Source organism: Adiantum capillus-veneris, chromosome 2 (assembly GCF_014529385.1).
Source record: "Adiantum capillus-veneris isolate H3 chromosome 2, ASM1452938v2, whole genome shotgun sequence".
NCBI classification, from domain to species: Eukaryota; Viridiplantae; Streptophyta; class Polypodiopsida; order Polypodiales; family Pteridaceae; genus Adiantum; species Adiantum capillus-veneris.
In genome coordinates, this window is record NC_140932.1 from 155,376,395 (window position 1) to 155,399,992 (window position 23,598).

General features: G+C 41.9%; 1 pseudogene; it reads right to left on the bottom strand.

The window, feature by feature from the left end:
* Positions 1-830: 830 nt before the first annotated feature.
* LOC147463902 (uncharacterized) lies at positions 831-22,344 on the bottom strand (annotated as a pseudogene).
* Positions 22,345-23,598: the final 1,254 nt, after the last annotated feature.

Here is a 23,598-nt window from a genome sequence, read left to right on the forward strand (position 1 = left end):
TACTGGAAGCAGACTCTTGTAAAGCGAAGGTGGCCGCTGCTGTGACTTGTTGCTCTTGTTGATAATTCCTTGTGTAGAGAGCTTCCAAGTCCGCTGCTGACTTTGCAGTTAGTTCAGCTAGTTGTTTGTCTTTGAATTCCATTGATTCTTTGTACGATTTGACACAAATGTTGGCCATGTCGAGCTTTTCATCTGAGAGCCGCAGTTGCTTATACAAACTATGGAGCTGTTGGTGGCGAGCATAGATCTTGTCTTTCATTTTGTCCACCACATCATGTGCATACTGCGCATATTCATCTATGTCTTCCAGACACTCCAACCTTCTTGTATTGCTCGCTTTAGGGTGATCCATTGATGTGTCATGAGTCTTGATTGGGATTGGTTCATCTGGTTGGTTGGCTTTGGTACTTGGTGTCTCTATTGGGATGGCTGGTTCATCCACTTGCTCATTGGTAGTTTCTTTGGGCGGTTCTGATTCTGTTTCCATATTGCTAGCATTGGGAGCAGTCTCCTCTGGTTGTGGTGGTGTTGTGTCCTCCGGTTGTGGTGGTCTACTTGGAGGAGAGAAGTGTGGAACCTCTTTCGTAGTGTTGACTTTTTCTTTAGGTGAGTCCTCTCTAGGTAGTGTGTCGTCTTTTTCTTGTGTTTTGGCCTGCTCTTGTTGACGTTCTTCTTGGTGATAGAGATGTCTAAGCCGGCCCGAGGATCGTCCTTCATATCAAATGTGAGGTGTTTGGTTAGAATTTTCATCCTTCTAGGAGATGATTTCCATTTCTCCTAAAAACCCCCTTTTACTCCTCTCTCCAGCTCAAAGGCCGCCGTCTCGCTTTCTACTCTTGCTGCTTTTTTGGCTGGTTCCTCTGCTGCCACTGTGCATGTCGTGGCTGCTTTGTGGCTTTTGCGTCATCTACCTTAGCTTTCCCTTTTTCTCTCTTCTTTCTTTCGAGAGGAGTGTCCTTCTGTGCTGTTTCTTCTTCTTGTTGGTTTCTTTCTGTAGCCCTTGCTGCAGTAGCTGTTCCATGGCTGGGGACATCGACTAGTCTTGTCCTCAGTCTTGCCACCACTGGTGGAGCTCTTGTCTGCACTTCTTCTTCATTAGTAGTCTTGCTTAGTAGCCATAGATTCTGCTCCAGGGAAGGTGGTAGATGCTCTGTCTCGCCTATAGCATGGTAAATAAACCGTGTTAGCACTTCTAGATCTCCCAAGAGGTGATGTTCTCTGGATTTTTTACATGAGTGAGAGTTGTGTAAATGTATTGGGCATGGTTCACTTATGTATCTCCTTCTTTCTTTGAGGCCTGTGTGAAAGTGCAAGCTACGAAATGATTTGGAACCGTGTACCTGGGAGGCCTTTTAGCAATGAAATGGAAGTGCTGATGATAGAGCCAAAGTGCTCGCTCTATCTCTCTTTGCTTTAGATCCAAGAAAGAGGTTGACCGACTCGTGAAAATTCTAGTTGTGGGCAGTTGTCGGTCTCTCATGGGTTTTCCTCCTCTTTGCAGCTTTAGGGCTTCAACAACCTAGTCATTTGTGATGTGTACCTCTATTGGAGAGTCATTTAAGTCTAAGATGGTTGCCCTTCCTTCTTCTACCTTCCTTCTTCTATGATGCTATGTAGGTGCTCATAAGCCCTCTTGTAGTCCACACCACAAGGCTCGTCGTCCTTAAGGCCAATTCTCTTCCATAGTGATGACTACCTCTTCTTTGAAAAGATCTTGAGATTCCTTTGGCAACATCTAAACTACTACTTTGGACCCTTGTGCACTTTTGAATGAGCCATGGTACATAGTGACATGCCGAATTTCTAGCTGTTCTGTTGCCAGCCAGGTGGCATTTGCTTCTTTTAGGGAGTCTTCCTCTAACTGGTATGGTGGAAGCTCGAAAGATTTTCCCTTCATAGTTTTCTTCTTTGAATATCCTGAGGTAGTAAGAGTGAACCTGGAAGCGCATCATCCAAATCATTGGTCATACCAAGTCTAGCAAGTCCCAACCAAGTAGAAAAGCTAATAAGTTAGAAATGAGCTCTAAAAAGCACAATCTTGGCAAAATTTATCTTAGGGCACGCCTAAGATACAGATGGTACATGTGCATACAACTTGGTGTTAGAGTGAATGCATAGGAAGCGTATGGGTTGTTGGTGATATGAAAAAAGTTTGATAGGTTTTGGACACTTGTGGTGAGAGTTGTGCACAATTTTGTATCCGCTTTACCACTTTTTGAGATTTTGGTGACTGATAGAGTTATATTGTGCCAAATTTGATGAAAATTGTCAAGGTGCTTTATTTGACCATTGTGGACATATCTGTGTCCTCAAATTGCAAGTTAGGTCCCTCCTTTAGCATTTCTATCTTAGGTGCACCTAAGATAATAATGACTAATTTGGGATTATTTTGTGCTTCTGGTACCTTGATTGGGGGTGGAGGGTTGATTCTTGATGTGCCATAAGGTTGGGTTTGATTTGATAGGCTCAAAGTCACTTTTGGGCACTTGTGTCTATTTGGTGCGGTAAAGTGCATTTGAGAGTGGTTAAGAATGAAAGGAGTGTACCAGTGTAATGTAGGCTTTACGAGGGGTAGGGAAATCATGCCAATGTGTGCAAAATATGCTTCCATCCTAGTAGATCATCTTCGGCGTGCCTAAGATAAGTTTTACAAATTATTGCAATTTAGGGCCTAATCTTGCCCCATATAGCTTCTATTAGATTAACTATGAGGGTTGGAGATTTTGGTTGTGTTCCTTGTACTTGATTTTGTGCCCGATTAGGTTGACAATTTAATTTTGAACCGAGCTTGACTTGGAGTCATTAATCACTAGTTGTATGCCCACTAAAGGTGTCATAATAATCAACATCTAATTCTCCTAAATGATTTTCTCAAAGTTAAACTAATCATTTAATATCGGGAAGTGCTAGGGGAGAAAAAGCTAGAATATTGGTTAAGCTAGCAGATAGGGCCACAATAGGGATCCAAAGGAGGGAAAATAGGGATCCAAAGGGGGGGCCATGTGCAAAAGAGCAATGTGCAACAATGGGCTTAGAAAACCCTAAGGTTCAGCCCATTAAGACTTCCAAAATGCTAAGGCTCCAAAATTCAAAGGTTGTGTCCAAAGGCCAAACACTAGGGAAATTGGATGCTTAGTGTGTATCACAAAAAGTCTTTGTCAATCCCTACATAGGAGGGGGCGAGCCTTGCAAGTAGGGAATGAGAGAGAAACTCACACACACACACACACACACACACACACACACACACACACACACACACACACACACACACACACACACACACACAAGCTCCCTTTACACAAAGGGAATGAGGGACACATGTCAGCTCCCTAGCCTAGATGCCCACAAGGTGTACCCAATTCCTATTGGATGGCCTTAGAGGTGGACCAATGAGAATTAGGCTAGAGTAAATCTAGTTTAATTAATTTAAAAACACTTAATAAAAGAACCAATAAGAATTAAGCTCTATAGAAGACTGTTGGACAGTCTCCCAAGGGGACCAATGAGCATTCAGCAGCCCAATGGCTTGCCTGATTCCTATTGGCCAGGAGGCAAAGGGGTCCAATGAGAGTTTAGTTGAATTAAATAATTACCTAAAGCTCTCACAAAAGGGGAAAGGGGGACACATGTCAGAAGGCTATCACTTATGCTGCTTAATTACCATTGGCTAAGCTTGGGGAGGTCCAATAGGATGCTAGCAACAACAAATAGCAAGAGGGGTCGACCAAGAGAGAGAGGGGGCTGATTTTTGCAAGGCATTATCACACACACACTCACACAATCTCATGTGTGAAGTAAAGAAGACTCTCTCTCCTTCTTCAGCTTTAATGGAAAGCTTATCACCTACTCCAAGCTTGTGACAAGGAAGGCCTTCACCAACAACTCTTCGCTTTGTGATGCAAATCCCAACCAAGAGCCAAGCTTCAATGCATGCTCATATCCTCTACCATGCTAATTACTAAGCTAAGCTATGCTCATATGAGTGATTATGTGAGGAGATGTACATCTTTCTTGTAAGAATACTACTTCTTCCTTTCAATCTACTCTCATACCCCGCTAGCTCTCACCATCTTTGAAGGTGTGTGAGGTCTTGGGTCTGAGACCGTGAGGGAATTCATATTGTGTTTGATAAGTGTTTTGCGTAGTGCATGAATTTTCCATCTTCATTGCACTAGCTAGTATTGAAGGAACACAAGAAATTGTATTGTAAAATGTCTCTCTTGATGGGAGAAACCATAATACAAAGCCTTTTGGAGGGGGGACCGGCTCCATGAAAATCCGGTCCTCAACTGTTGTCAATTGCTTAATTTCTCTATCTTTTGAAGTATTGTTCATGCTATCTAACTAGGTGTTATGCTTTTTGTTGCTCTCTTCACCCAAGCACTCTTGTTAATCTCATTAGAAATCTATTCTAATGAAATGCTCACTATGTTCATGCTATTTTCTGCTACAACAAGTTAGTAGTCCATTAAATGTTACAAAAGGTTGGTAAGGCTCCAATGTAAGGCAAAGAGTGCCCCCTTTGAGTTTGAGGTCAAACATATCAATATTTTGCATTGTGATGCAATATGTCGCTTTGCGATAAAGGATATGGTCATTTTGCCGTATACCGATGTCATAAAATCTAATATCTAACCAACCCAAATGATTGTCTCATATTAAAATTATCATTTAATGTGGGAGAATAAACAAGAACAAGGGTTAGAATATAAACATGTGCTTACAGATCTATCTCAGCACGGGGTTAATGGTAAAGGGGTCCAAATGAGAGATGGTCTGTCAAAGAGCAAGGTTAGCTAATGGAGCTTAAAGACCTTAGGGTTAGCTTCATTAAAGACCTCCAAAGGTTAGTGTTAAAAGTCCTTTGACCTTAGGGAAGCTAGGGATGGTCTTGAGGTGGGAACCCGGCCCAAGCTTGAGGTGTTTGTCGTGCTTGCTGACTAAGGTGCTTGAGATGCTTGAGGTGCTTAATGACTAAGGTACTTCATGACTAAGGTGCTTGAAAAGGTAAGGTGTTCCACAAATTCAACATGATCCCTACTCAAGGGGGGGAGAGCCCTCATTGTAGGAGCTATAGAGAAAACACACACACCCTCACACAAGGAAAGCTTGGTACAAAGAAAGCAAATAGGACACTTGTCAATCTCCTCTTCATGTTGCCCTCAAGGTGTGCCTAAACCCTATTGGTTGGCCTCCTAAGGGGTCCAATGATAATTTAGTTAATTTAATTAATTAACTATACATTTATCAAGTGCTCTCTCTCAAAGGGGAAAGCGGGACACTTGTCCCAAGTGTTGCTTGCTATGCACTAAGCATGTGATTGGCGAGGCTTGAGGAAGTCGAATCAAGTGCCAGCTAGTGCTAGAAGAGCGGGTTGACCAAACCAAGGAGGGGGACTAGCTTGGGGGTTATACTCTCTCTCTCTCTCTCTCTCACACACACACACACACACACACACACACACACACACACACACACACACACACACACACACACACACACACACACACACACACACTCATTGTGTGAAGTGCAAAGTTAAGAGCTCCGTCTCCTTCTCCAAGATAGTAGAGAAGTTGAGAGCCAACACCAACACTCTTGGCTATGGAATGCAAATCCAACCAAGAGCCATGCTCCAATGCTTAAGCTTGCCATATTCTCCATCTTCATTACTATGCTATTATGTATGCTAGCAAGAAGAGTGATGATAAGTGGGGAACTATTTCTTTCTCCGATGAATGTTTCTTCTTCCTCTTCCCTATCCTCATTCCCTGCTAGCTCTCTCCACCTTTGAAGGTGTTTGAAGCCTTGGGACTGAGGCCGGGGATGGTTAATGCTGTTTACAAATTCTATGTTATGCTCGTGATGCATGAAGCTTTACATCTTCATTGCATCACCTAGGTCACAAGGAACACAAAGATTGTATTTTACCAAGTCTCTCTTGATGGGAGAATCTATAATACAAAAGCCATTGGAGGGGGGACCGGCTCCACATAAATCTGGTCCTCAACTGTTGTCAAGTTCTCTAAACTCTCTCTCTTGCAAAATTATTGTTCATGCCAAGTTAATTAAGTATTAGCTACCACTAATTAAGTTCACCCTCTATGTTCTTTAAGTAGTCTCACAAAAATGCTCGCTCTAATTCTCTTAAATCAGCTATTCTCAAAGTTCATAGGCCATTTCCATTACATTGGTATCAGAGCTATGTGTTTCTCATTTCTTGCTTAAGAAGAGAGATCCTTAAGTTGTCCATGAAAGGTTGGGCCTGGTTATTGCAATAGGGTAAGTGGGACAGGGATCTATTATCTTGGTTGAGAAGGACTTAGTTCGAGGTACATCGTTGGGAACTATAGTCTTAATAATGGAGCCTCTCGGGGGTTGCCTTTGGCTTAACCATTACTGAGCTACGAGCAAGCTCAATAAGAACCATATCAACCGAGCAATGTTAAACCCTCTCCACTAGTAATTGCAATCAACAATGTCTAAACCACAGGTGTGGTTGCTTGAGAACTGAACTTCAAAGGTAAAGAAGAATAGCGAGTAAGGTTTATGAGGGTACCAAAGCACAAAGTAATCTATACATAAGTTTAAGTAGCATGGCTGACAATAACCAAGAGAGTAGAATGAACATTGGTAACTTTGATTTTGCAAATGAAGGTTGCTAATGATGATGCCCCCATGTTTGTCAATCATCTTGTTACTAGGTTGTAGCAAGCTATGGGCAACCCTGCTTTGCAAGCCACTTACCCAACAACTTTGTGCTTATGGGATTTCCCTTCCTCTCCAAGAGGAGAGAGAGCTTAGGAGGCCTCTTGATGAGACCCCCAAAAGGAGACTCTCTCCCATAAGAGAGGAGGAATCAAAAGAACAAGAAAGAAACGAATCCATAAGTTCCTCTAAAGATGTGGTTCCATGAAGACGACGATCTAGATGATTGCCAACTCCTCCCAAGAGGAAATGGTCAACCCACAGTCCTTCTCCTTGTCAGTCCGAAAGGAAAGAGAGGAAACAAAAAGAAAAGGGTAAGAAAGAGGTCACCCTCTTCTCATTCTTCTTCACCTTCCTCCTCTTCCGATAGCTATTCTCCTAGAGAATACAAGAGGGGAGGACATCCCAAATCTTACCCTGCATGGTGAAGGTCCCAAAAACTCAAGAAGTTCAAAGAGGGAGGAAAGAGTATCTCTTTTCTCCCCTATGATAGGACCTTTGGTGCTACCAACAACGTATTAACCTTCATCTACTTATTTGATGTGGCCTTTGGAGACGAGGGCTTCACGAAGTCCTCCAAGGTACACCATGTAGCGGTGCACTTCCAAAAATTTGCTCGTCAATGGTGGGCTAGCCTTCGTGGTAATGGCAAAGCCCCAAAGACATGGAAAACTCTATGAGTTTCCATCATGAAGCAATTCCTTGCAAGAGATGCAAAGAACAAAGTTCTTACCGAATGGCAGAGTTTGAAGCTTCTCTCCCATGAGTCTATCCACAAATATGTGGACAAGTTTTGGGATTTACATCTCAAGGCTACTGTCTTTCAAAAGATAGACTTTACCAAGAAAAAGCAACAATTCTATGCGGGATTACCTAAAGATATGGTCAAGTACGTCAACTCCCAACGGTTTGGTACTATCACCAATGTAATCCACCACACCATGGTTGTTTTTTGCATCAATTTCCAACAAGGGTCTAGAAGTAATGTCAAGCCCATGGAAAGCAAAGATAAAAGATCACCTCTCTCCTATGCTTGGGGAAAGGTAAGGGAGCATGATGCCTTCATCTTGTTTGACCCTGGCTCTACTCACAACTTCATATCAATGGATTTGGGCACCAAGTTGGGCATTCAAGCTTTTGAGATGGGAGATACTGTAACTGCCGATACAGCTTTCAAGGGACAACAAGCCTCCATTACTCCCTGGATTGGGAAGTTGAGGCTTTATGTCCAAAGCTACGTCGACAAAGAAGACTTTTTCATCTCTCCTCTCCAACATGAGGATGCTATGCTAGGGGCACCATGGTTTAACCGCATGGTTGCCAACATTAAGTTCCCTAAGAGGAGAATCTACTTCACCTACAGGGAAAAGAGCATGTATATAGATGCCAGTGAGTCTGGTCGTATTATACCACTTGTAAATTCTCTTGCTTTTGACAAATCACTGAAAAGCTCAGTTTTTGCCTACATGATTTTTGTCAAAGAGTCCCTAAAAGGTCCTACTGTTTCATCAAATGTAAATGGTAGGAATCGAGAAGAGTTAGACTTGTCTAATTTTCTAAAGGATTCAAAGATGTGTTCATCGATGATATCCCTATGGACTTACCTCCAAAACAAGGGATGATGACCGTCCAATTGAGCTCCTACCAGGAAGCTCACCGCCTAACAAGCCTCCTTATCGAGTTTCCCAAGCTCAACAAGAGGAGACCATGAGGCAAGTACAAGAATTGGTAGAAAAAGGGATGGTGAGGCCTAGCTCCTTCCCTTTTGTTCTTCAGTCCTTTTAGTGCAAAGAAAGATGGTATACACCGCATGTGTGTGGACTATCGAGCACTAAACCATATCACTATCAAAAACATATTTCTTGTACCTCAGGTAGAAGATCTGTTTGATAAGCTACAAGGCTCCACCTACTTCAGTAGGATTGACCTTAAGTGTGGCTATCATCAAATAAGGATAGTGAATGAAGATATCTTAAAGACCGTGTTTCGTACAACATTTGGTCTTTATGAATATCTAGTCATGCCTTTTGGCTTGACTTATGCACCAGCCTCTAATGGAAAAAATCTTTAGACCCTACCACAAATCCACTAGAGTGTTCTTTGATGATGTCATCATCTAGTCCAAGTCCTTGGAGGAACACAAGGAACATCTCCCGGTGATTTTTCAAGCATTGAGGGAGAACGAGCTTTTTATCAATCAAAAGAAAAGCAAATTTTTCTTTCAAGAGATTCAATACTTAGGTCATATTATCTCTCAAGATGTTATCGATATGGATCCATCAAAGTTAGAGGTAATAAAAGCATGGCCTAATCCAAGGAATCTACATGAACTAAGAAGCTTTATTGGTATGTGTGCATTCTATAGACGCTTCATAGCAAAGTTCTCTAAAATAGCAGGACCATTATATGACTTAACAAAGAAAAACGTTAAGTATTCATGAACTGCTAAGGAGAAAAATGCTTTGGACAAGCTCAAAGAGAAGCTTACCTCCCAACCATTCCTTATGCTACCGGATCTCTCAAAGCCATTTGAGGTCCAATGTGATGCTTGTGGTGATTGCCTTGGAGCAATCTTTCTTCAAGAAGGGCATGCCATAGCATATGAGAGCCGAAGGCTAAATGCCAATGAACGAGTCTTGGGCATATATGAAAAAGAGCTTTCAAATGTTCTAAATGCGCTAGACACATGCAAGAACTATCTATTATGGACTCCATTTATTTTGCAAACGGACCACCAAAGTCTCAAGTACTTCATGACGCAAACCAAGCTTTTCGACAAACAAATGAGGTGGGCAAATTTTCTTTTGCAATTTTATTTTCATATTGCTCACGTTGTTGGTAAGCACAACTAAGTGGCTGATGCACTTTCACGATGACCAAAAGTTAATTCAGTGTCTATAGCAACTCACAATGATCTATCTTCTATGATAGATGAGTATGCTACTAACCCTGAGGGGAACCATTCACCTTGCAGGATGGTTATTTTCTCCATGGAAATAGGCTATGTGTTACCCACTCCCTTTGTGAGAAGGTTATGTATGAATCCCATGCTCCTCCCTGTGCGGGGCATAGAGGCATTCAACCTACTCTTTGAGGAGAGACATACTTATATTGGCCTACCATGAAAGTGGACATACAAGAGTATGTTTCAAAATGTGTGGTATGCCAAAAGACTAAGTATGATATAGAGGGAAGCAACCCGGATTACTCCAGCCATTGCCAATTCCTAATTCACCATGGGAGAGTATATCCATGGATTTTTATCTTTGGATTCCTCAAGTCTATCCATGGGAATACGGGGATATGGACAATAGTCAATAGGTTTAGCAAACAAGCACACTTTATTCCTGTCAAAAAGACTATTAACGCACACCAAATGGAAACTCTCTTCATATCTCAGATTTTCAAACACCATGGATTGCCAACATCCATCGTGTCAGATATAGATCTTCGAATGACCAGTAATTTTTGGAAACGTCTCTTTGAAAATCTAGATAAAAGATTGAATTTCTCTTCAGCCTATCACCCACAAATGGATGCCCAATCTTACGATACTCGATCTACTAAAGACTTATGTTACAGAAGTAGATCAATGCTCACAATGGGGAATACTTACCCCTTGTAGAGTACGCGTACAATAATATTGTCCATACTTCTACGGGAAAGCACCTTCTGAAATCATAGAGGGAAGACCTAAAAGTCCCTTGCTACTTAAGTACATGGGAAGATATTTGATGCCGATGAGTATAGCCATGACCTATAAGAATCCTTCCAAAAGATTAAGGAGGCTATATTCATCTCTCAACAAAGGCAAAAAGTTGCTGTTGACAAGCACATAAAGGCCTTAACATTTAGAGAAAATTATTGGGTCTTACTTAAGATTCCCAAGGCTCGATTGAGGCACACGACGGGCAAAAATCCTACTGGCCATCAAAAGTATTATACTAAACTAGCAAAAATATACTATGGTCGTTTTCAAATCTTGAAGCCAATCAATGAGATGGCTTAACAACTCAAATTTGCAACCATTGGCTCTTACAAAAATCTTTTCATGTGAACCTACTTAAGCCCTACAAATGGTAAGATTATCCGACGGTATCTTATTAAGTTCAAAAATTATCCTTTTGAAGATGCTAGATGGATGCAAGGAATACATCTTAAAGATAGTATGAACCTTGTCAATGCTTACAATGCTACATTAGAGTAAGCAAATGTACATGTCTCTTTTAAATGATCAATGTTTTTGTCTTATAAGACTAGTTCTCTTTTCATTGTGCACAAATTTAAGTAGTATGCATACTTAGAATCATGTTTGTGATGACAAAGTCTCTCAAACACCAAGTAGAATTTGTCACTCTACTTGGGAGAATGAAATGGACTAAAGGGCAGACATGCTTGCGACAACTACGTCTCCCAAGCACCAAATGGATTAGTAATCCATAATGAAATGATGTCATAGGGTAAAAAGGGATCCTGTACCCGCCAAGAAACATTGACTAATGACTAAGCGCTTTATCTCTTCTACCTCATGGTCAAGGACAACTATGATTTCAAGAGAGAGGTAATGTCATAAAATCTAATATCTAGCCAACCCAAATGCTTTTCTCAGATTAAAATGATCATTTAATGTGGGAGTATAAACGAGAACAAGGGTTAGAATATAGGCATGTCCTTATAGATCTATCTCAACACGGGGCCAATGGTAAAGGGGTCCAAATGAGAGACGGTATGTCAAAGAGAAAGGCTAGCTAATGGAGCTTAAATATCTTAGGGCTAGCTTCATTAAAGACCTCCAAAGGTTAGTGTTGAAAGTCCTTTGACCTTAGGCAAGCTAGGGATGAGCTTGAGGTGGGAGCTCAGCCCAAGCTTGAGGTGCTTGTCGTGCTTGTTGACTAAGGTGCTTGATGTGCTTAATGACTAAGGTGCTAAGGTGCTCCATGACTAAGGTGCTTGAGTGGGTAAGGTGTTCCACAAAGTCAACATGATCCCTACTCAAGGGGGGACTAGCCCTCATTGTAGGAGCTAGAGAAAAAACACACACACCCTCACACAAGGCAAGCTTGGCAAAAAGAAAGCAAATAGGACACTTGTCAAGCTCCTCTTTCATGTTGCCCTCATCGTGTGTCTAAAGCCTATTGGTTGGCTTCCCAAGGATTCCAATGATAATTTAGTTAATTTAATGAATTTAATATGCATTTATCAAGTCCTCTCTCTCAAAGGGAAAAGGGGGACACTTGTCCCAAGGCTACCCTTGTTGCTTCTTATGCCCTGAGCATGTGATTGACCAGGCTTGAGGAGGTCCAATCAAGTGCCAACTAGTGCTAGAAGTGCAAGAGCTCCATCTCCTTCTCCAAGATAGTAGAGAAGTTGAGAGCCAACACCAACACTCTTGGCTATGGAATGCAAATCCAACCAAGAGCCATGCTCCAATTCTTAAGCTTGCCATCTTCTCCATCTTCATTACTATGCTATTATGTATGCTAGCAAGAAGAGTGATGATAAAGTGAAGAACTGGGCCTCCAATGCATCCCTAACTCTCCATAGTTCCCTAACATGAAGTCCCAACACATATGTGAAATCTGGTCCAGATATGGGTCCTCTACCTTCGACGCACCGAAGATACTAGGTTAGCTTTTCTAACACATTTTACATTTTTTATTGTAGCAATGTGTTTCCCTACTAGTGATGAGTCCCTGGTTCACTTTTGGTGCAATATGGATGCCTGGTGTGGCCGGTGTGAATGGCTCTGATCCCAAAAGTTCCCCGATTGGCCTGTGTTTCCGTGCGACCTACTGCTCGTGTGGTTGACAACGTGATATTCAAAATGCTTCTAGACACAGTTAGGAACTTATCCCTGATGGCTGGAGTGAGTAAGACCGAAAAACAAGGCGTAGGAGTGCGTGGAAGGTCACCGAATTCCACAACTCGGAGCTCTCTCTTAAGGCGAGAATGTAAATGAGAGGGAAAATGGCCAAGGGACTATACATACCTTGACTTTTCTGAAACCTCCCTTCCTATGCCTATCCAATGAGCTGATTAGGCCTTGAGTGCACTCTCGGACCGAAAATCTCTGAAAACTGACATCCATGGACCTTTTTGTCGCAATTTGTTTCATATGATTAGTGAGTCGGAGTGCCGCCGAGTTTTTTGATCGGAATGGCCACAAAAATTTTCTGGCTTTTCCATTGAGCTTCAAGATTTGGCGTTTGAAGTCTGAATCCAATTCTGACATTCCTGCTTATTATTTTTTATTTATTTACTTTTATTAGCTTTTATAAACAAAAATTAAAGGAAAATTAACTAGACTGCTCAAAAAATCCATCCTATACTTAAAAATGCTAAAAAATTCTAATTTTAGAATTGGGCCATATTTTGTGGACTGCTCCATTTTCATAATAATCTTGGCAAAAGAACACGCAATATGAGTAAAAACCACACTATTTTATGGCTTTTGGCAGATATGTACTATATATACACACACTGAGCTCGAGTCAAACCATTGCCCTCATCTCTTCCAGATTCATATGCTTTGTCCATTTTCACATTGTCTCCCCTCCTCCTTGCTTCAATCCTTTGAGACGAGAGAGTACCCTGGTTGTGCAATGCGTAGGTCATAAAGTTGTGCCTATGCATGGCCCTGATTGTCCCTATAATGCTATTGATGTCAATGCAATTAAACACGCTTTGTTGTGCAAGAGGTGGGTCTTGAGTATTGCACTCAAGGGTTTCCAAAGGCAAGGTAATGGAGAGAGATAATTTTCACACACAAGAGATTATAGAGTAGAAAGAGAGAGAGAGAGTACACAAGATATACGTGGTTCAACCCAATGTGGGCTACATCCACGGGAAAGCATACACTTAATGGCTTTAGTACTTCAAACAAGAAGTAGGTTACAAAGGGATTATACCCTTAATAGAGCTCTTGCCTTGCTTCACTCTCACCACCTCACACCCACCTTGTTGCATCAACTTCACACGACAAAATGTGTGTAGAAATGGCCTCCTTTTATAGGCCAAAAGTATTGCCCTCTCTCATGAGAGGCAGCCATGTGTAGCTGCCCTTGTGTAGATAAGTCCAAATCGGACCCTCCAATCCGCCCATGTGTGGATGCCCTTGAAAAGACAAGTCCGCTTTTGAATTCGGCCACCGGCCATTGACTTTCGACCACCGGCCATTGACTACCAGCCACCGGCCAACTGAGCAACCAATCGATCATTTTCCGACCACTTTCCGACCGCCGTCCGGTCATAATATTCCGATGAAAAGGAATATTCCGACGGGCGTGAAATTGGCGGTTTCCGATGAGTGATTTTTATTTTCGGCGAATGCTTTTTCTTCACGCACGATGGCTTCTCCTCATAGCGGGGGCCTTACAATTGTGCATTTTTAATACAGGAAATTGCAAGGGGTGAATCAGGCTCCATACTTAACAAGTTGTCCTAATGCTAGCATGGTTGCTTGATATGCACTATGTATGTGATTGGCTAGGCTTGTAGGGGTCCAATCAAATGCAAGCATGAACTACAAGGAGGGGTCAATCAAAGCAAGTTGAGGGTGTGCTTGGGGGGTATACTCTCTCTCACACACACTCACATGCTCATTCTCACTTGGTGAAAGTGCAAGAACTCCATCTCCTTCTCCAAGCTTGTTGAGAAGTTGAGAGCCTACACCAACACTCTTGACTATGGAAGGCAAATCCAACCAAGAACCATGCTTCAATGCTTAAGCTTGCCATCTTCTCCATCTTCATTACTATGCTATTACGCTATGCTAAGCAAGAAGAGTGATGATAAGTGAGGAACTATTTCTTTCTCATATGAATGTTTCTTCTTCATCTTCCCTACCCTCATTCCCCGCTAGCTCTCTCCACCTTCGAAGGTGTTTGAGGCCTTGGGATTGAGGCCGGGGATGGTTAATGCTTTTACAAAGGTTATGTTATGCTTGTGATGCATGAAGTTTCCCATCTTCATTGCATCACCTAGGTCTCAAGGAAACCAAAGATTGTATTGTATCAAGTCTCTCTATATGGAAGCATGCAGGAAAACCCCCAATTCTTGGCTGGATCCTATTGGATGGACATAGAGGTGGACCAATGAGGGCTCAGGTAGTGTAAACTAGATTTCTTATTTTATAAATGCTTTAAAAAAACAGCCAATAAGAAATAGTCTCCCTAAAAGATAGTCTCCCTAAAAGACTATGGGACAGTCAAAAGGTCCAATGAGAATTAAGCAGCTCCTAAATTTGCTTAATTCCTATTGACCAGAAGACTAAAAGGCCCAATAGAAATTCAAATAATTAAATTTATTATTTGAGCATTTACAAAAAGGGAAAAGGGTGCACACTTGTCACAAAGCTTTTTGACTTGGCCTCTCAAAGGCTATTGGCTAAAATATTCACGGGCCAATAGGAAGCCAACAAGAGTAAAACTCTTGCTCAAATGCTATTGGCCATGATTTTCAAGGGCCAATAAGAAGCCAGCATGAGTAAGTGGCAATAGGGGTCGACCAAGATGAGAGAGGGGGCTGATTTGGAAAGGCATTATTCTCCGCGCACACACATACACACACACAAGCTCATGTGTGAAGTGAAGAAAGTCTATCTCCTTCTCAAGCTTTAATGGAAAGCTCTTCATCTACTCCAAGCTTGTGAGAAGTGAGGCCTACACCAACAAACTCTTGGCTTGGGATGCAAATCCAACCAAGAGACAAGATCCAGTGCATGGTCATCTCCTCTACCATGCTAATTACTAAGCTATGCTAAGCTATTATGAGTAATTATGTGAGGAGAAATACTTCTTTCTCATAAGACTACTTCTTTTTACTCTCATACCCCGCCAGCTCTCACTATCTTCAAAGGTCTATTTGCTTTCTGGAAAGTGTAGTGTATGTGTATGTATGATTCCCAGTCTGTCCTCTTCCCAGCTCGCCCTCTCCTTTGTCTTCTTGCTGATTGTCTTTTGTTGACTTCTAGAGGTAGCACTTTTAGTCACTATGCCAAGTTCCCATGGCCTATGACCTTTAGAGTTTAAAAAATGGAACTTTGCCCTATGGAAGTCTTGATGGGGTTAAACCTAGGGGTCTTTTAAACTCCATTGATGTACTGTGATCTTTAGTAGACCATCCCCATCTGGATCCCCAAATCTCGTCTTTCGTATCCTCTGTTGAGATCGGTCTGGCAGCCTTTCCAATATCCAACCTTTGCTCCCCCCTGTTCCTATAATAAATGATCAGTTTAATATGAGAAAATCACATGGGAAAGTAGATATTAGGTTTTTATGACATTTACCTCTCTCTTGATATCATAATCGTCCTTGACTATGAGGTAGAGAAGATAAAGCCTAATAATTAGTCCGTTTGCTAGCGGGTAGAGGATCCCTATTTTACCCTACAACATTGTTCTAGAATAAATGACTAATCCATTTGGTGCTTGAGAGACTTAGCTACCGCAATCATGTCTGCTCATTAGTCCGTATCAATCTTCCATAGTGGAGTGACAAGCTCTACTTGGTGTTTGGGAGACGTCCTCTCCACAAACATGATCCTAAGCATGCATACTTCTTAACATTTGTGCACAATAAAGAAAAAGAGAGTCTTATAAGACAAAAACATTGATCATTTAAAACATATTTACATTTTCTTACTCTAGGGAATCAATGTAAGCATTGGCAAGGTTTAGGTTATCCTTTAATCGTGTGCCTTGCATCCATCTAGCATCTTCAAAAGGATAATTCTTAAACTTAATACGATACTGTTGGATAATCTTACCGCCTCTCATTACCTTGTCTTTGTGTTGGAGAATGGACTCAGGCTACAGTACCTCTTGTTGGTCTTCAATCTCCGGTGGGTCTTCTCTGGTTGCTTCTTGGGGTGGCTCTCCTTGGTAAGGCTTTAACGGGCTCAGATGGAAAGCATTGTGTATGAGCCGGTGGTTGGGCAACTTGAGCTGATAATCCATCTCATTGATTGACTTAAGAATATGAAAGGGGTCATAGTACCTTTTTGCTAGTTTAGCATAGTACTTTTGGTGTCCCCCCATAGGATTCTTGCCCGTCGTGTGCCTTAACTGAGCCTTGGGAAATTTAAGACCCAATCATTTCGTTTAAAGGTCAGGGCTCTTCTGTGCTTGTTAGCAACAGCCTTTTGCCTTTGCATTGAGATGGATATAACATCTTCAATCTTTTGGAAAGATTCTAATTGTAGGTCGCGGCTATATTCATCTGCAACAAAGATCTTCCCATGTACCTTAAGTAGCAGGGGACTTTTTGATCTTCACTCAATTACCTCAAAAGGTGCTTTTTTCGTGGATGTATGTACTATGTTATTGTAAGAATACTCCACTAAAGGTAAGCACTTCTCCCATTGGGACATGTGATCTACTTCAGTGACATAAGCTTTTAGTAATTCAAGAATTGTTAGGTTAGCTATCTCACTTTGGCCATCCGTTTGCGGGTGATAGGCTGAAGAGAAATTTAGCCTTGTACATAAATTCTCAAAAAGACCTTCCAAAATTGTTGGTCATTCTAGGATCTCTATCCGACACTATTGACATTGGCAAGTTGTGGTACTTAAAGATTTGTGATATAAAGAGGGTTGCCATTTGATGGGCCTTAATAGTCTTTTTGATAGGTATGAAATGCACTTGTTTGCTGAACCTGTCTACTATTGTCCATATTCCTGTATTCCCATGGATAGACTTAGGAAATCCAAAGATAAAATCCATGGATATGCTCTCCCATGGTGAATTAGGGATTGGCAAAGTTTGAAGCAAAACCAGGTTGCTTCCCTCTATCAAACTTTGTCTTTTGGCACACCACACATTTTGAAACATACTCTTGTATGTTCACTTTCATGGTAGGCCAATAGAAGTACATTTGTATCCCTCTTAGGGTAGCTTGAATCCCTCTATGCCCCGCATATGGAGGAGCATGAGATTCATACATTACTTTATCACGTAGTGAGTTAGTAACACATAGCCTATTACCATAGAGAAGATAACCATCTTGTAGGGTAAATGGTTCCTCTTTCTTCCCTAGTGCAAGGGTTGACGTCACATCTTTAAAATTGGCATCATTAGCATACTCATCTATCATATCGGATAGATCATTGTGAGTTGCTATTGATACCGCGTTCATTCTTGGTCGTCTTGAGAGTGCATCAGCTACTTGATTACGCTTAGCAGCAATGTGAGCAATATGAAAATGAAATTATGAAAGGAAATTTTCCCACCACATTTGTTTGTTGGAGAGCTTGGTCTGCGTCATGAAGTACTTAAGGCTTTGGTGATCTGTTCGCAGAATGAAAGGAGTCCCCAACAAATAGTGCTTCCACGTGTCTAGGGCATGTAGAACTGCTAACAATTCCTTTCCATATATGCCTAGAGCTTGCTCAAGTGGGTCGAGCCTTCAACTTTCAATGCTATGGCGTGCCATTCTTGGAGCAGCACGACTCCAAGGCAATCACCACAAGCGTCGCATTGGACCTCAAATGGCTTTGAGAGATCCGGTACTGTAAGCACATGTTGAAAGATAAGCTTCTCTTTAAGCTTTTCAAAAGCAGTGTTCTCCTTGGTAGATCATGCATACTTAACGTTCTTTTTTGTTAGGTCATGCAATGGTCCTACTTCTATGAAGCGTCTATAGTATGCACACATACCGATAAAGCTTCTTAATTCATGCAGATTCTTTGGATTAGGTCATGCTTTTATTACTTCTAACTTTGATGGATCCATTTGGATGCCATCTTTAGAGATAATATGACCTATATATTGAATCTCTTGTAAGAAAAAATCACTTTTCTTTTGATTTATGTAAAGCTTATTCTCTCGCAGAACTTGAAAAATTACCTGGAGGTGCTGTTTGTGTTTGTCCAAGGAATTGGAGTAGATGATTATATCATCAAAGAACACTCCAGTGTATCTGTGGTGAGGCCTAAAGAGATCCTCCATCATGTGATTGAATGTAGCTGGTGCATTGGTCAAGCCAAAAGGCATGACAATGAATTCGTAGAGACCAAACGTAGTGCAGATTGCGGTCTTTACAATGTCTTGATCCACTATCCTTATTTGGTGATAGCCACTTTTTAGGTCAATCCTAGTGAAGTAGGTCGATCCTTGTAGCTTATCAAATAGGTCTTCTACCCATAGAACAAGAAACCTATTTTTGATAGTGATCCTATTTAGTGCTCTATAGTTGACACACATACGATATGTGCCATCTTTCTTTTGCACTAATAAAACTGGTGAACAAAATGGAGATGAACTAGGCCTAACCATTCCTTTCTCAATCAACTCATGCACTTGCCACATAATTTCCCCTTGTTGAGCTTGAGAAACTCAATAAGGAGGTTTATTAGGCGGTGAGATTCCTGGAAGAAGCTCAATTGCATGGTCATCATCCCCTTGTTTTGAAGGCAATTCATTAGGGATGTCGTCAATAAAAACATCTTGGAATTCATTAATCAAATTAGATAACCCTAATTCTTTTTGATTCCCTTTATTTTTATTTGACAAAACATTAGGTTCATTTTGAGAGTCTTTTACAAATATCATGTACATGGAAATAGAGCTCTTTATTGACTTATCAAAACGCTTGCTTATGTACTTGAGGTATAATGTCACCTGTCTCGTTAGCATATATGTACATGTCTTTGTCCCTGTACTTAAAGTAAATTTGCCTTTCAGGGAATTTGATGTTGACCGCCATGCAATCAAACCATGGTGCCCCTAGGATTACGTCCTCATGCTTAAGGGGAGAGATGAAGAAATCCTCTTTGTCTACATAGCTTTGGACATGAAGCTTCAATTTCCCAATTAAGGGAGTAACTGGGACTTCTTCTCCCTTGAAAGCACCATCGGTTGGTAGGGTATTTCCCATCTCAAAGGCTTGGATGCCTAGCTTAGTGGCCAACTCCATGGATATGAAATTGTGAGTATAGAGCCATTGTCGAAGAGAATGAAAGCATCATGTTCTCTTACCTTTCCCCAAGCCTGGCATAGAAGAGATCCTTTGTGATGAGCATCTTCTTCTTGAACTTCAACTATGGAAGCTTTAGGAGGTTCATTGAGTGTGTTCTTTTGTGGGCAAGCACGATAAGCATGCCCTTGCTCCCCACATTTGAAACAACTATTATCCTTGTGATAATGCTCTAGCTCTTCAGGAGAGAGTCTATTTTTGCCTTTGTAGACTCCCTTCTCCTTAGCTTTGTTGTTGTTGAAGTTGCCCTTGGGAGACTTTTGGACATGGTCCTTCCCCTTAGGCTCATTACGGTCTTTTCTTTCCATGGACCTTATATTTTTCTTAGCCCCTTGTTGGAAGTTGATTCGTGAAGCCACTATAATATGGTGTATGACCGTTGAAATAGTGCAAGGCCTTTGGGAGTTGACATACTCTGCCATATCTTCAAATAAACCCGCACAAAATTGTTGTTTTTTCTCCCCAAAATCTATCTTCTTGTAGACAGTGGCTTTGAGATGTAAATCCCAAAACTTGTCTACGTATTTGTGAATAGATTTGTAAGGAAAGAGCTTCAAGCTTCGCCATCAGGTGAGCACTTTGTCTTTGGCATCGCTAGCCAAAAACTACTTCATAATGGAAGTTCTTAAAGCTTTCCATGTTCATGGAGCTTCATCGTTTGCTCGTAGGCTAGACCACCATTGCCTGGCGGACTTTTGGAGATGCATGGCTACATGACGTATCTTAGAGGACTCCGTGAAGCCCTCATCTCCGAATGCCGCATCAAATTGTTGAATAAAGGCCAAGACTTTGTCCGTAGCACCAAAGGTGCCATTGAAGGTAAAAAAGAGATACTCTTTCCTCCTTCCATGAACTTTTTGAGCTTGGGTGACCTCTTTCTCGCCTTTTTATTCTCATACTTCCTTTCTTCCTTCTTTGAATTATGGTGAGAAGGACTATGCAATAGTCTTCTCTGTGTAGGGGGTGTTGGAGAGCGTTTTTCCCACTGTCTTAGTGGTGCCATCTTCGTCGAGGTGGCGGGATATTCACTTCTTTCTTGTTCTTTCGGTGGGGGCTCCACCATTCAGATTTGGGTTCTCCTTTGTGAGGGAGTTTCCCCATCAACTTGTAAGCTTTTGAGCCCTCGTATGGGTCCTCCTCTTCTCTCACCGTAGAGAGACCTCTTTTAGAAATGTCACTAGGAGCTTTCATAGGCACTCCCTCTTCTAGTTGAGGAGATTGGAGAATCCCATGGATGCGTCGTTGCTGTTGCACTTCTCCTTGGAGGGATGTGTTTCCCATGGCTTGTTGAAGCCTAGTAACAAGATAGTTCACAAGCATAGGAGCATCATTAGTAGCTTGATCATTAGCAAAATCAAAGCCATCAACATTAATTTCACTCTCTCTAATATTGTCAACCATTCTAACTAAGTTTTAGGTGTAAATTTTTACTTGTACTTTGGCAATTCAAGCCCTAGTTGCTACTCCTCTTTACTTTCAAAGATAACCACTCAAGCTCCTGTACCCGCGGCTCGAATATCATTAATTGCAAGGAATAGAAGAGAGGGTTTATCATAGGCTTCTAGTCGGCACCAGTTCCTGTCAAGCTTCTAATAGCTCAATAATGGTTAAGCCGTAGGCAAGCCCCTTGGGACTCCATTATTAAGACCATAGCTCTCAATGGTGATACCTCGTTAACTGCACAAAGCAGGCACACCTCAAGGTAATAAATCCCTATTCTACTTACCCTCATGCAATTAATAATACCAACCATAAAAATCTGCAAGAAAACACACAAAGATACACTAAGTGCTAGTTGAAATTATTGTGTACATAAAAAAGGTGTAGTTGAGTGGAGTCTTGTGGTGTACCTTACTAGATCTCCTAGTTTGAAAATAGCATCCCCGACTTTCTTGTCCCGACATATACATATACTCACCGGTAGAACTACAATGTAAATTAGGGGAAGAGAAAGTGAGTGAAAGTCATACACACAAACTATAGATAGAATAGGGAGTATCAAGATTACCTGAAGCATTTTGTGCCAATCATGGTACTTCAACCCATACAATTGAACGCTTCCACCCTTCTTCACTTTTGTGAAAGCTCCCTTTAGCGATCTCATGTATCCTATTGGTGGGTGAATAGAGGGAATGGTACCCTTCAACTTGTCTAATTCTTCTTTGGCTAGCATCCATGGTGCTTTAGGAAGCACAATCTTTCCATTTGGGGCACGACGTGGAGTAGCAGAGGTGGGGAGACGTTTTAAAAGCCTCAAATCCTCCCTCGCACCCAAAGAGTCCTTTTTGCCAATAATGTGGTCCCATAGTGTTTGGGCTACATTCTTGAATATGTGCATGGGATCCAAGAGGTGTTGTATTTTTAAGTCCTTCCAATATAGAAGCCTTAAAAATATGGAATACCTTGACATACCTTTTGATGGAGGACACGGAGCCGGATTGTTGTTGTGGTGTTCTTCCCAAATGGTTGCCCAATCTTCCATCGTGAGCTTTAGAGGGGTCTTCCCATTTGTTGGAGCCTTGTGCTTGTTATGTCATTGGGGTAAGAAACAATGGTTGTTTGGATAGATTACCTTGCGCAAGGAATCGGGCCTCTCTATCACCAACGATGGCCCGCAAGTAGGACATACATTGTGTCCCAATGTGGACAACCCTGCATACATATCATATCGTTAGGGAGAGAGGGAAAGATAGAGAGAGAGATAGAGGAAAGAGGGTTACCAAAAATCTCTCCAAGCCTGGGATAGTCATGCATAGTCCACATAAGGATTCACCTCACAGTGGCCTCTCTCCCCCCCCTTTGCAAGTGAGACATCGACAACAGGAATGCCTCTCCATAACTCCTCCAACTCCACGATGAGGGACTCGAGGTAGACGTCAATATTTGACACTTTGTACTTCCCTGGCACAAGTAAGGAAAGAAGTATATTATCCTTCTTGGTTGTCTCCCATGGTGGAATATTGTAGTTGACGATCACCACAGGCCAAGTGCTCCATGAAGTAGACTTAGTGCCGAAGGAGTTGACACCATCACTTGCTAACCCAAGCCTCAAGTGTCAAGGCTCCAACCCAAACTCTGACCATTGAGTTTCGATGTGCCTCCATGCAGGTGAATCGGCAGGGACACGCATCATTCCATAATTTGAGTAGTGGTTGTCGTGCCACACAAAAATCTCCACGATAGACCCGCTTTTAAACATGTGTTGGATGCAAGGAATTAATGGAAAATGTCTCAATACCTTGCGGGGTAGGTGCGCCCCGCTCACTCCGGTCTTGTATCGTGCCTCCCCGTACACGGGACATGAGGTAGCATGTGCATGCTCAATATTGCGGTATAGCATGCAATTGTTGACGCACACATGGATGCGCTCATACTCCATTCCAAGTGCAGTGACATACGGTCTAGCTCATCGAGGCATGTGGTGATCTTTTGGAAACATTTTGCCCATTGAACTACAACAAACAAGCGTATTAGTATAATTGCTAGAAGACGGCACCATAAAGCGAGTGGAGAGCATATAAAAGCCACATTCCATACTTACAAAAGTAGTGCATCGACACTTTCATTACTCCAACCAAATTTCGCTTGCAAGTTGAGGACTTCAACCGATGCTCGGAGCACCTAGTATCGTGCACCGTCGTAAAGAGGTGTTTGGGCACTCGCCATCAATCTATCCTCCGTTTCAGCAGCCCGTTTAGTACAGGGCTAACAATCCTCCTCTCACACACCGCGCTCATGAGCTAGTAACTCATCACACATATCAAACATGTGTTCATCCTCTGCCTCAAAGTGCGATGGAGACGCCATAGGAGCTATCAAAGTAGAGCCAATGGGAGGATCAACATGTGGTGCACCCAAATCGCCCAGTCGCTCTTGCCTCTGGCGTTCGGCCTTGCACGCTGGTGCACCACCACCG